This window comes from Vigna radiata, unplaced genomic scaffold (assembly GCF_000741045.1).
Source record: "Vigna radiata var. radiata cultivar VC1973A unplaced genomic scaffold, Vradiata_ver6 scaffold_70, whole genome shotgun sequence".
In the NCBI taxonomy this organism is placed as follows: Eukaryota; Viridiplantae; Streptophyta; class Magnoliopsida; order Fabales; family Fabaceae; genus Vigna; species Vigna radiata.
In genome coordinates this window covers 667,236-678,318 of record NW_014542367.1, presented here as the reverse complement: position 1 = coordinate 678,318, position 11,083 = coordinate 667,236, and the positions used below count along the sequence as shown (strand labels likewise).

At 33.3% G+C, this 11,083-nt stretch overlaps 1 long non-coding RNA gene across 1 annotated transcript; it reads left to right on the top strand.

Moving 5' to 3' along the window:
* Positions 1-7,537: 7,537 nt before the first annotated feature.
* LOC106779965 lies at positions 7,538-9,731 on the top strand. Its single transcript, XR_001377217.2, has 2 exons — positions 7,538-7,755; positions 9,154-9,731. It is a non-coding gene; the product is annotated as an uncharacterized LOC106779965 (long non-coding RNA).
* Positions 9,732-11,083: the final 1,352 nt, after the last annotated feature.

Below are 11,083 nucleotides of genomic sequence, written 5' to 3'. Positions count from 1 at the left end.
AAACAATACGAAAATCCTTGTTTGAATTGATTAACCTTGAGTTGGATTGAGAATAATTGTATGTGTTGAAAAGGTTCAAGTTTGGGGTTGTATGGGGAAAGTTGAAAGGCAAAAGAAAAACATTGAGTTCAAAAGTTGAAAAAGAAAAATGCATGAGAAAAAAAAAAGGAAAAGAAGAAAAGAGAAAAATCATGTAAAGTGAGCTCAATGTAAAAAGGAAAAAGGGAAGAAGTTGGGAATGAATGAGATTGGTGATAACTCCCTAAATTTACATATTTTTCTGTGTTTAGGAGTCTAGGTTAGCTTGTTTTTGTTTTTAATTGTTTAGATTTAGGCTAGTTTTAAGATTTTTTGTTTAAAATTGTAGTTTTATAAAATTGTAGTTAAAATTAGGATTTTAGAAGTATTTTTTTTTAATGTTTGTCATAAATAGGAAATTAGGATTTTTCTTTAGAAAATATTTGAATAAAAATTCTTTGCTTTGATTTTTTTAATATGTTTTAATTTCCTTTGATAAAATGCCCTTTTCTTTGTGCAGAGTGGGCTTGCCATTTGAAACTAGGCATCAGTCTTGGGCTGTTCTGGAACGCTGCATTTGGTTTTTAAGTTGCACTGAAGTGATGAAATGCTACTACCACGTGTTGAAGTTGTTCCACACGCTGGATCTTGTTTTCTTATTGGGCTGCTGCCATGAAGTGGACTGATGCACTTGAAATGGGCCGTGGATGCCTAAAGCAAGCTAAATAAAAATGCTGCTACAGATTAAAAGAAAAGTTGGTTGCCTACGTTATTGGACACTGTATGTTGAATGCTGGAATTGGGCTGGCAGATTATTGCTTGGACCATGGGCTCTAGTTAAGAGTGACGACGTCGTTTTGCGCGTTGCTACTGCACAGAGGTCTCTTCCCCTCATTTCCATTTGCAAAGTTGCTGAATGAATTCACTTTGAGGCAGAGAAAAGAAACTTGTCCTTGACTTAAGGCTTTGAACGAGAGAAGAAGAGGAGCTCCAAGACCTAACCAGAACGCGACTTGACCGAAGGAGCTGCCTGGAGATGAAGCTGACCGAAGCTTAAATTGATCGGAGGGTTTGGAAAGCAAAGCTTTTGGAAGCCGTTGGATCAAGATGAAGTCTGAAGCGTCGAGAACAAGTTTCACTCTTTCCTTTTCTTTCTTTGAATTTTTTTCATTTGTTTCTGACCCTATAAAAAGGGGTTTCTAGTAAATAGCTGACTCTCGGACACACACACTTTACTTTCACTCTACAGTTCTCTGTTCTCTAGTTTAGGGTTTTTAGTTTTTCTTAGATTAGAGACTGTGTTCGTGATTCTGGATTTTGCTGATGACATTCATGGAACCGTGACAATCTGTGAGCTTCTCATTCGGTGATCTCTGGTATCTTGTTTGTAATTTTCTCTTTTCATGTTAATAAAGTTTCGTTCTGTGTTGTGTTCGTAATCTCGTTTGCATTTTGATTTTGTTCTTTACTTTTGATGTTTATAATGCTTATGTTTAGAAAATACTTTGGATTTTGTATCTCTGCATTTTATAATTCCTTTTGGAGTTAAATGACTCTGTAACGAGCATTATTCATCGAGATGTCTTCTCGAGTCAGAGTAGAGTCCAATGCATAAAGATTCATTGTTTCTATTTTTTCGTTTCTAGTATGTGTGTTTGTGTGCTGGTATTGCACTGTGAATGATAATTTTGAAGGAAAACATCCAAAATTTTACATCTGTCTGGATGTAATAGGACCCTGGGTTGGGCCTAAATTTTCAGGAGGTTTTCTTGGGAGATGTTATGCCTCATACTTATCAAACCAAGTTCAATTTCAGTCTTGCATTCCCTTTTTTTTGTGAAAATGTGCACTGATTGATTAATTGAGTGAGAATTTCCGTTTCAAGTTCTGAAATATGAACTAAAAAGACCCGATGATGGGCTTAACTTTCTCGGAATGTCTTTCTGAAGAGTGATTGAGACTCTTTCATTCAATCTAGTGTGCATTTTCCTCTGTTCTTTGCTTGTGCCTGTTATCTTTGGTTTAGTGCTTTATTTTTAATATTTCTGTTGAATTGATGTTGAATAGTCTTAGGTCTGATTGTGATTCTTACTTTACCTTCTATTCGGTTTTGTTCTGTGATGATCTAGTCTCTGCATTTACATTTACATTTTTAGAATAGGCATATAATTAGGAAATTTAGTTGTTCATTGGTTTCATAGGTTGGTATCTAGGTTTATTTTAGTTTCAGATTCATTAGTTTAGGATCATCTTAGTTGCATTTAAATTTTCATATTAGCTTTTGTTACTTTTTCTATCTTAGGTAGTTTAGATTTCTATGTAGTTTTACTTTCCTTTTATTTCATATTATTTCTTATTCAAAAATAGATTTTAGTTTTATTTTTTTTTTCCTTTTTAGTTAGATTTCATTTTCTCCACCTGTTTAGTAAATAGATAAAATACAAGATTCTAATCATACACTTTAAACTTAATTTCAATGAGTCCTTGGATTGATACCTAGGTTGACCCCTATACTACATTAGTGGGGAAACTTAGTTTGTTCTGATTTTAGGCGACAAAAATCAGTTTAACAATTGGTTAAAAGGAGAGTGTGCTTGAACTTTGAATGATGACTTAAACTCTCTTAACTCAAGGATTTTGTATTCTAGAAAAAACCAATTTTTCTTGATAGCCCAGCCTCATTACAGGCCTTGGAAAAAGTCCTTGTGATGGCATTTGCATGTAAAGAATTTGATTGTTTTAGATGAATGACAATATTGTTTTATGTGACATGTGAACAGTAGAGAGTAGAGTGACCTCCTAAACACTTGAGTGATTGAGTGAAACACTTTCTTGGTGAGAATTGTTAAATCCATGTTTACATCTATGCTTAGTTGATTGATCATTCATGAACAAAACATCTGTTGGAAAAAGATTGATTATGTGAACTGAATTGGATTGAAAGCATACATGCATCTTTATAGGATTCTAATGAAATTTGAATTGTATAATAACTCGGTATAAGGGAATTCTGAAAAGTGTTGAATTGTTTGATGAAGAAGTGGAAAGCCAAGTTTTGTCTTGTTTGCTTGAGGACAAGCAAAGTTCTAAGTTTGGGTTGTGATAACGATCTAAAAACCGTTATTTTCATACTTAAATTTGATATCAAAACACACCATTTATGGCTTAGAATGAGCTTAAAATCAAGTAAAACACTTAGTTGAGTCTTGTGAGAGTCAACAGTTGGTTTTAGAGATATTATGCTTGTTTGTACATTGTTTTGCAGGGTTTTAAGGTGAATTGAAGATGGAAGTGAAGTAAGGTGGACTTAGACCCATCAAAGAAGAAGAAAAAGGATGAAAAGAAGGGTCAAGTGAGCCGCTGAGCGCCAGAATGGACCAAGCATAAAACTAATAATACCACCTTCAACTCTCTTATTTTCACAATTAAAGCAAAAACATGACTTCAAGCCAATTTCTAAGTCATAAAGGGTGTTTTTAGTATCAAAATTAAGTATAAAAATAACAGTATTTCAATCGTTATCATCCCGCTAAGATAAAGTGAATGTATTTTTAATCTCCTACTCAAATTTTTATTGAATTCACTAACCTTTTGATGTCCAACGCTTGAGCCTTTGATGTTTTATATCCCTTTACAAATTAATAAAGGTAAAAGACTATTTTTCCCTTAAGCAAAAATACAAATAAAACAAAGGTTTTCCTTAACTTTCTCTTTCCCTAGAATTGAACAAACACCCATTCAATCCTAAACCACCCTTCTATCAACAAGCCAACACATCACATTGGTGTTTAGGATTTAACACACAAATCACCAAATTAACAGCATATCAATCATGTGTTGCACTTTATTAATAATAACATCAAATAATTAAGGTTTAATATCTATTTTGGTCCCTCCTTTGGGAGGGTTTGTTCAAAGTGGTCCTCCCTTTTTTCAAAAGTTCACTTTAGTCCTAGCTTTCGCAAAAACTGTTCAAGTAGGTCCTTTTTGTTAACGACGTTAACTTGACTAACGACAGAGCTGCCAGGTGTGTAATGTTTGATGATGTGGCTGCCAGGTGTGTAATGTTTGATGATGTGGCATTGTAACTTGTTTTAAAAAAAATATATAATTGTGAAGTGTAAATTAATATAAGGTTTAATCATTCTCATAGTCCCTATTTTCAGTGATTTTTTTCAATTAGGTCCCTCATTTTTACTTTTTCTCAATTGGGTCCCTATTTTTGAAAAATTGAAGCCATTAGGTCACTGTCGTTAGTTCCGTACTAACACCGTTAAAAAGGGTGACACGTGTCAGCTCGTGAATTTTTTGAATTTTTAAATATATTTTTAATTATTTTTATTTTTATTTTTAATTTTTTTATTTATTTTAAAAAAAAATTGCCATGTGTCAAGTTGACATTGAGCCACGTGGCAATGACAATGTGAGGTGGCACTGATAGTGCCACATGTCACTATCAGACCAAGTGTCATTAGATTTGTCTCAATTTGATCCCTATATTTTTAATTTATCTCAATTTGGTTCCTGTATTCTTATTTTGTCTTAATTTAGTCTTATTTTTTTAAAAAACTAAACAATTTTGTTTCTCTCCAAGTTCAAACAAAATTTTATTTGTATATAAATCTTTACAAAGAAATTTGTACAAATTAATTTTTTTATTAGAAAAATAAAAAAAATTACAAACTAACATATGACACATTTTTATTTATATAGTAGTAAAGAAATCATTGAACCTAAATAATATGAATGAGTAACCTATAAAAGTTAACATCTCAATAATAAATATTTGTGTGAAGGTAGTCTACACAAGTATAGTCTCAATACTTCCTCAACAATTCATAAAAAGTTTCTAGAGTTAAATATTTCGATTTGAAATACATCATTACTAATAATTTGCTTAACAGAAACAAATCTAAAGAAAAAAATTTGGAAAATGTACATACCGTATTTTATTTGGGAAGGAACAATTTTTTTTTAAATTTTTAAAAAAATTATGACTAAATTGAGACAAAATAAAAATACAAGGACCAAATTGGAACAAAATAAAAATACAGGGACCAAATTGAAACAAACGCAATGACACGTGGCACTGTTAGTGCCACCTCACATTGTCACTGTTACGTGGCACAATGTCAACTTGACACGTGGCAAATTTTATTTTTAAAAGAAAAAAAATAAAAAATAGAAATAAAAATAATTAAAAAATATATTTAAAAAATTCAAAAAAATCACAAGCTGACACGTGTCACCCTTTTTAACGATGTTAGTACGGAACTAACGATAGTGACCTAATTGCTTCAATTTTTCGAAAATATGGACCCAATTGAGAAAAAGAGAAAATGAGGGACCTAATTGAAAAAGTCACCGAAAATAGGGACTATCAAAATGATTAAATCTTAATATAATTAGGATAAAATAAAAAAATGAATTTGGGATAATTGTTACATTACTGATTAGGAATTTGTTAAAGATTAATACGTTAACCTCTGTATTTGGTAAATTCTAATTACCTTCCTAATTCTAATTATTTAATTCAATTAGATTCATCTATTTACCCTAATTAGCTTTCAAAAGCTGATTCACTCTTAATAAGTTTAATCAGAAAGTTTTCTCTTCTTCTTCTTTCACTTAATCTGGAACTTTTCCAAAGGATAGCTTCTTCTTCTCTCAGATAAACCCAGTTATGGGCTGTCTTTATAGTCTCGCGAAATCCAGGGAGACTTCTTCCCTTTCTTTCTCTGCGTTCTTACTAGGGTCTTTGGGGGTGACGGCAACGGCGTCTTCATTTTCTCCAATTGGTTTGCAGTGACGCGTTAGTCGTTCTTCTTCTCGGTTCAGGTTTGCCTCACACAGGGAAGGGAGGCATTTTTGTCAACGGGCACGTCTTCGCCTCCGCGGCACGATGATCCTCGTTCGCGGGTGTGGCAGCAATGACGCCTTCGCGAAATTTCGAACTCCGGCGACGTTGAAGCATAGGGTTTTTTTCTCGCTGTTGGCGCGTCTTGCAATCTAGGGTTTTGATTTGGGGCTTTTGCAGGAAATCTTCTTCTTTCCAAATTCATTATGGTTCTGTGTTTTCGCTGCAGGGAAAACATCAATTCCATTCAAAATGTCAATCTTGGGGGTTTTGTCGAAATTGAGTTTTATGAAATTGAAACCATGAATCAGTACTGTAACAATTAATTTGAAACCTGGGCATTTTACATCATTCCAAAGATAGAACTTCCTTAACCTCGTAACTTACTAATAATTTGAAACCTGGGCAAAACTCAAATTGAAGGTATGAACCCTAAGTTGCCCAGATTTTCCCAATCCGCAACGCAATTCCTAATTCATTTTCTAATTTAATCCTAATTCATTTTTTAATTTAACCCTAATAACATTAATTTACACGTCACAATAATTTATTTTTTTTTAAAACACATAACAATGCCACATCATCACATGTTAGACACCTGGCAGCTCTGCCGTTAGTGAACTTAATGTCGTTAGCAAAAAGGACCACTTTGAACAGTTTTTGCAAAAAGTAGGACTTAAGTGAACTTTTGAAAAAAGGAAGGACCACTTTGAACAAACCCTCCCAACAGAGGAACCAAAATAGGTATTAAACCAATAATTAACATAACAATTATAATTCTAAGAAATACCTAAACATCAAACACCAATTACCAACAAAATTACTTAAATCTCAAAACCACCTTATTTATGTATTGTCACTGGATATAAATGTGAATTTAGATATAATATTACCATAATCAACCCAAACCATATTAAAATCATAATTCCACATTCTTAAATAAAACAATTATTTTAATATATCATGAAATCACAAAACAAATGTGTTGATAGGGGAGCTAAACCTACCTTTTTATATCTTTGTTTTTGATGATGAACAATAAAATGGTTTAATGGTTTCTTGCGCAACAAATAACATAACAAATGTTTTATATTGATATGTTTGTGTTTGATATGTGAATATTTTTTTGGTACTGCAGTAAATTAAGTATGTTCATGGAGTCTTGTAAATAGAAATTCTCTTTACTGCTTTGAGTCCTTTTTTTTTTATTTTGCTTTGAGTCTTTGTTTTTGTGCTTGAGTCTTTGTTTTCTTTTGTAAAGTCTTAGTTTTTCCCTGTCTAAGAGGACAATGTTTTAAGTGTAGAGGTGCATAACTCCTTAATTTTTCTTTTTTTTTTTCTTTGTTAAAATCCTTTTTAGTTTTTGAGTTTCCAATTCCTTATAAATAGGTTAGATTAGTATAAAAGGGTAGAAATAAGTTTTAAGTAAAAATTTGGTTAATTTATTCTTTTTAGGTAAATAAAAATTGCCCTTTTAAAGATATATGTTTTCTCTTTTATAAAAAAAATCAGAAAAAATATATAGTAATCTGTCTTGCTTAGATAGGCTTCATTTTAGCTTAACTATTGTGTAACCCTTACCGTTTTCTCTTTTTTTTGCAGGATAGTCCTTGGTCAAAGGGTTGAATTAGTCAACTTAAGGGTTGGATTTGCCCTAAGTGAAACTCACAACTTTGCTGGTCCGAAACGCATCGTTTGGCTTGCACTGCATAGCCGAAGGCATGAGGACGCGAGATGAGTTCGAAGTTTCCCCTAAGAGAATAAAGAGGAGACCCTTTGGAGTTGTCGAACCTTGGCCTGAAGGTGAAGCAGTCTTCAAGGACCTGCAGCGTGTTGAGGGGCTCGTGTATGACCAAGCCATTTGAAGAAGTTTGGCTCAGGTTCTTCTTTTTCCCTTCCTTTTTTCCCGTTTTAGTTTCTTTAAATAGATGTATAGAGTGAGAGTTTTTTGTGCTATAATCAGAGTGTAGAGTATCGAGAGTCAAAAAAATGTAATCTGTAGAGTAGAATAGAGAGGAATTCGGAGGTCTCTCTCGTGCAATATGGAGTTGCAGAGAGTCTTTCATTCTTTTCCTTTACTTTTTAGTTATTGTACTAGTATGCGTAGGATAAGAAGAGTTCTGGAGTTGCAAAGAGTTTGAATGTGTAATGCAGAGAAAGTTCCATCCCTTGTGAGTGCAAAGGAACCTAAAGGAGGGAGTTGGATTTCCTAAAGAGTCTTCGTGTAATCTCTATAAAACTTCTTTCTTGAATTCAATACTCTTGTTCTTTTCTTTTTCTCTGATTTCAGTTTGCCTTTGTTGTGTTTTTAACAATTAGAACTTGTTTTAGAGCTTTTTTTCTATTTCTTGCACAGTTCTTTCCCTTTTCTTGTTCTGATTATCTAAATTTTGTTCTTTTTCCGAGTTTGTTTGATTTCCCTTAGAATAGAATTAGAACTCTAATTTTGTAACTTGTTGGTCTTGATTGCTTAGCTTGATAATGGTGAATAGAGTATAGGTAATCACTTATTTTTGCTCTTGAAAGAAATTCTGATGATAATTGACCATAGCATCCATGTCCATTCATTAGAAAGCATGATTCGGGTTTAGATGCGCATTGGTTGGTGGTTTCAGTGAGATTTGGCAGTTTTGAGTTTCTGAAATATGAACTAAAAGACCCCAAAGTGGGCTTTACATTTACAAAATGTCTTTTTGGAGGGTGATTGAGACTCTTTTCCTCAAACCATTGCACGTTTATTGCTGAAATTTGCTTTGCCAATATTCTTTACATGTTTCTTTACCATATTTGTATCTGCTTTGATAGTCTTAGGGTGGCTATTTAATGCCAAAGTGTTTTAACTGATGATTGCATCTTTCTTTTTCTTCTATGTGGTTTTGTTGAGTTGTGCTTTTCTTTTTCTAGCATTGCATTTCTAAACTCTCAGTTCATACATTCATTAGGATAGAACAACAATTTTGCATCCATCATATACAAGTTTTGTTTTCTTTGCATAAGCACTCAATTGCACTTTCAATTTTTTATTTTGAGCATGTCTTGGATAGTTCAATTGTGTTTTGATTTCATTCCAACATGGTTGAACTTGGTTACAAGCATACATATAGCGATTCCAGAATTCCTTTTTTATAACATGTTCTTGCATTCGGTTTGCATGTGTTCATTGGTGTTTAATAGCTTATAATGTTAGTTTTGTTCATGTATATTCAGATAATAACATTTATTTTCTTCATCTTTGTCGGTGTTGGTCTGTGGATAAACGTTGGAACTTTAATCAACAGCAACTCTGTATGGAGAAAGCTAAGAAAATATATTGCTTCCATAATGCTGATGCGGACAATAAACTGAGTGGGGCAGTTGAAAATGCTGTTTTTGAGCTTGAACTGCGTGATGAATTTGGGTCACGGTTTAAGAAACTCATCTCGGAAAAAGTCAGAAATAACTAGTAATTTCTCCAGGCCACAGCAACCAAGGTGGTAATGTGTTTCAGCATGTGATTATTTAATTAATTATGACGAATCAAATCCATCAAAAAATGAAGAAACTGAAGCATAGTTGACAACTGTGTAATAATAATATACCATGGAGATGGAAGATTGAATCCTGAAGGAATTTATTACATTATGAATTAGTGCACCACTCACACACAGTGGTGTTCATTTACGCTTGTAGTTTAAAGACCAGGTTTACAAACGGTGGTCTTCTTTCCATAGAATGAATGTTTTTTCTAGTCCTTGTTTTTGGCATATATGTAAACTTATGACAAGAGAACTTCTCAAGTTACTTGGGGGAACTAATATGTATTCGGATTATTATTAACAAAAAAGAAGTCTGAGACATAGCTCACCTTTATCTGTTATGGAAATCGAAAATAGCATATAATAACCACTTGGTTGGTAGAAAACAAAAATACCTAACACTATGTAAACATATTAAGAAATGTTTAATGGAAACAAAACATTAGGTATCAGTTAGCATGACTTATTTATAGAGTGAAATGTATTGTTGCATAATTACTTTCCATTACTGCACTTTGGATGACTATATCCTGCATGTCTTTGATGTGCCATATGTAAGATAGCAATGTAACAGTAATAGAATTTGGAAAGGAGAATGAAATGACGTTATAATAGTATCTTGTAATATTCTCTGTAAAGCGTCCTTCAATAATTTGAGTACAAAAGTTCATATAACAGAAAAAGAAATGGTAGTAGAGAAGGAAGGCACATAACGAAAAGAAGAAGTCAGAGAATATGTAAATGACAGCACCCCATCTTTCCTCTAACAAACTTCAATTTAATGAACCTTTGTCCAATCATAATCATCGAGTCTGATATTATTTTTTCTCACGTGCTTGCTTCCACGTGTTTCTTCCATCCTCACGTTTTCATGATCTTCCCTCGTTACAATTCCTTCTCCTCTAAAATTAACCTTGTCCTCAAGGTTGAAGGTTGGATAGGCTTTACGTAAGGCACTTTCATCTTCCCATGTAGGAGTTGATTCTTCTAACCCTTCCCATTGGATCAAGAACTGTTTTACTATCTTATTCCCTTGCATAATTTGACGATCTTGAAGCACAACAACAAGTTGGATAACAGGGGAGTCTCAGAATCAATAGTGATTATTGGAACATATTGGTGAGTATGATCTCCCTTGCAAGGTTTTAGTTGAGAACAGTGGAAGACAAGGTGAATTTTTGTTGTTGGGGCAAGAGTAGCTTATAAGCAATAGAGCCAATTCGTTCAATGATAGGAAAAGGACCAAAGTATTTCATGCTTAATTTCTAATTCTTTCTCAAGGCCACTGAGTTTTGTCTGTACGGCTGTAACTTGATCAACACCATATCTCTAATCTTAAAGTCCATGTGCTTCCGTTTGGCATCAACATATTTTTTCATGTGGTGCTGTGACCGTAATAAATTTTGTTTTTTGTCTCTTAGTAAGGTCATCTTGAACTGTTGGAGGATCAGAAGAATTAGCAGTGTATTTAGTCAACTGTGGAGGATCTCTCCCATAAACTACCTTAAATAGAGTCATATCATTGATGTGATGATAAGCAGTGTTGCACCAAAACTCAGCCCAAGGTAAAAATTTGTCACATTCCTTAGGCGACTCATACGTATAGCACCTTAAATACATCTCTAAGCATTTATTAAGAGCTTTTGACTGTCCATCTGACTGAGGGTAGTAAGTTGTGCTCATGTGCAAGGTA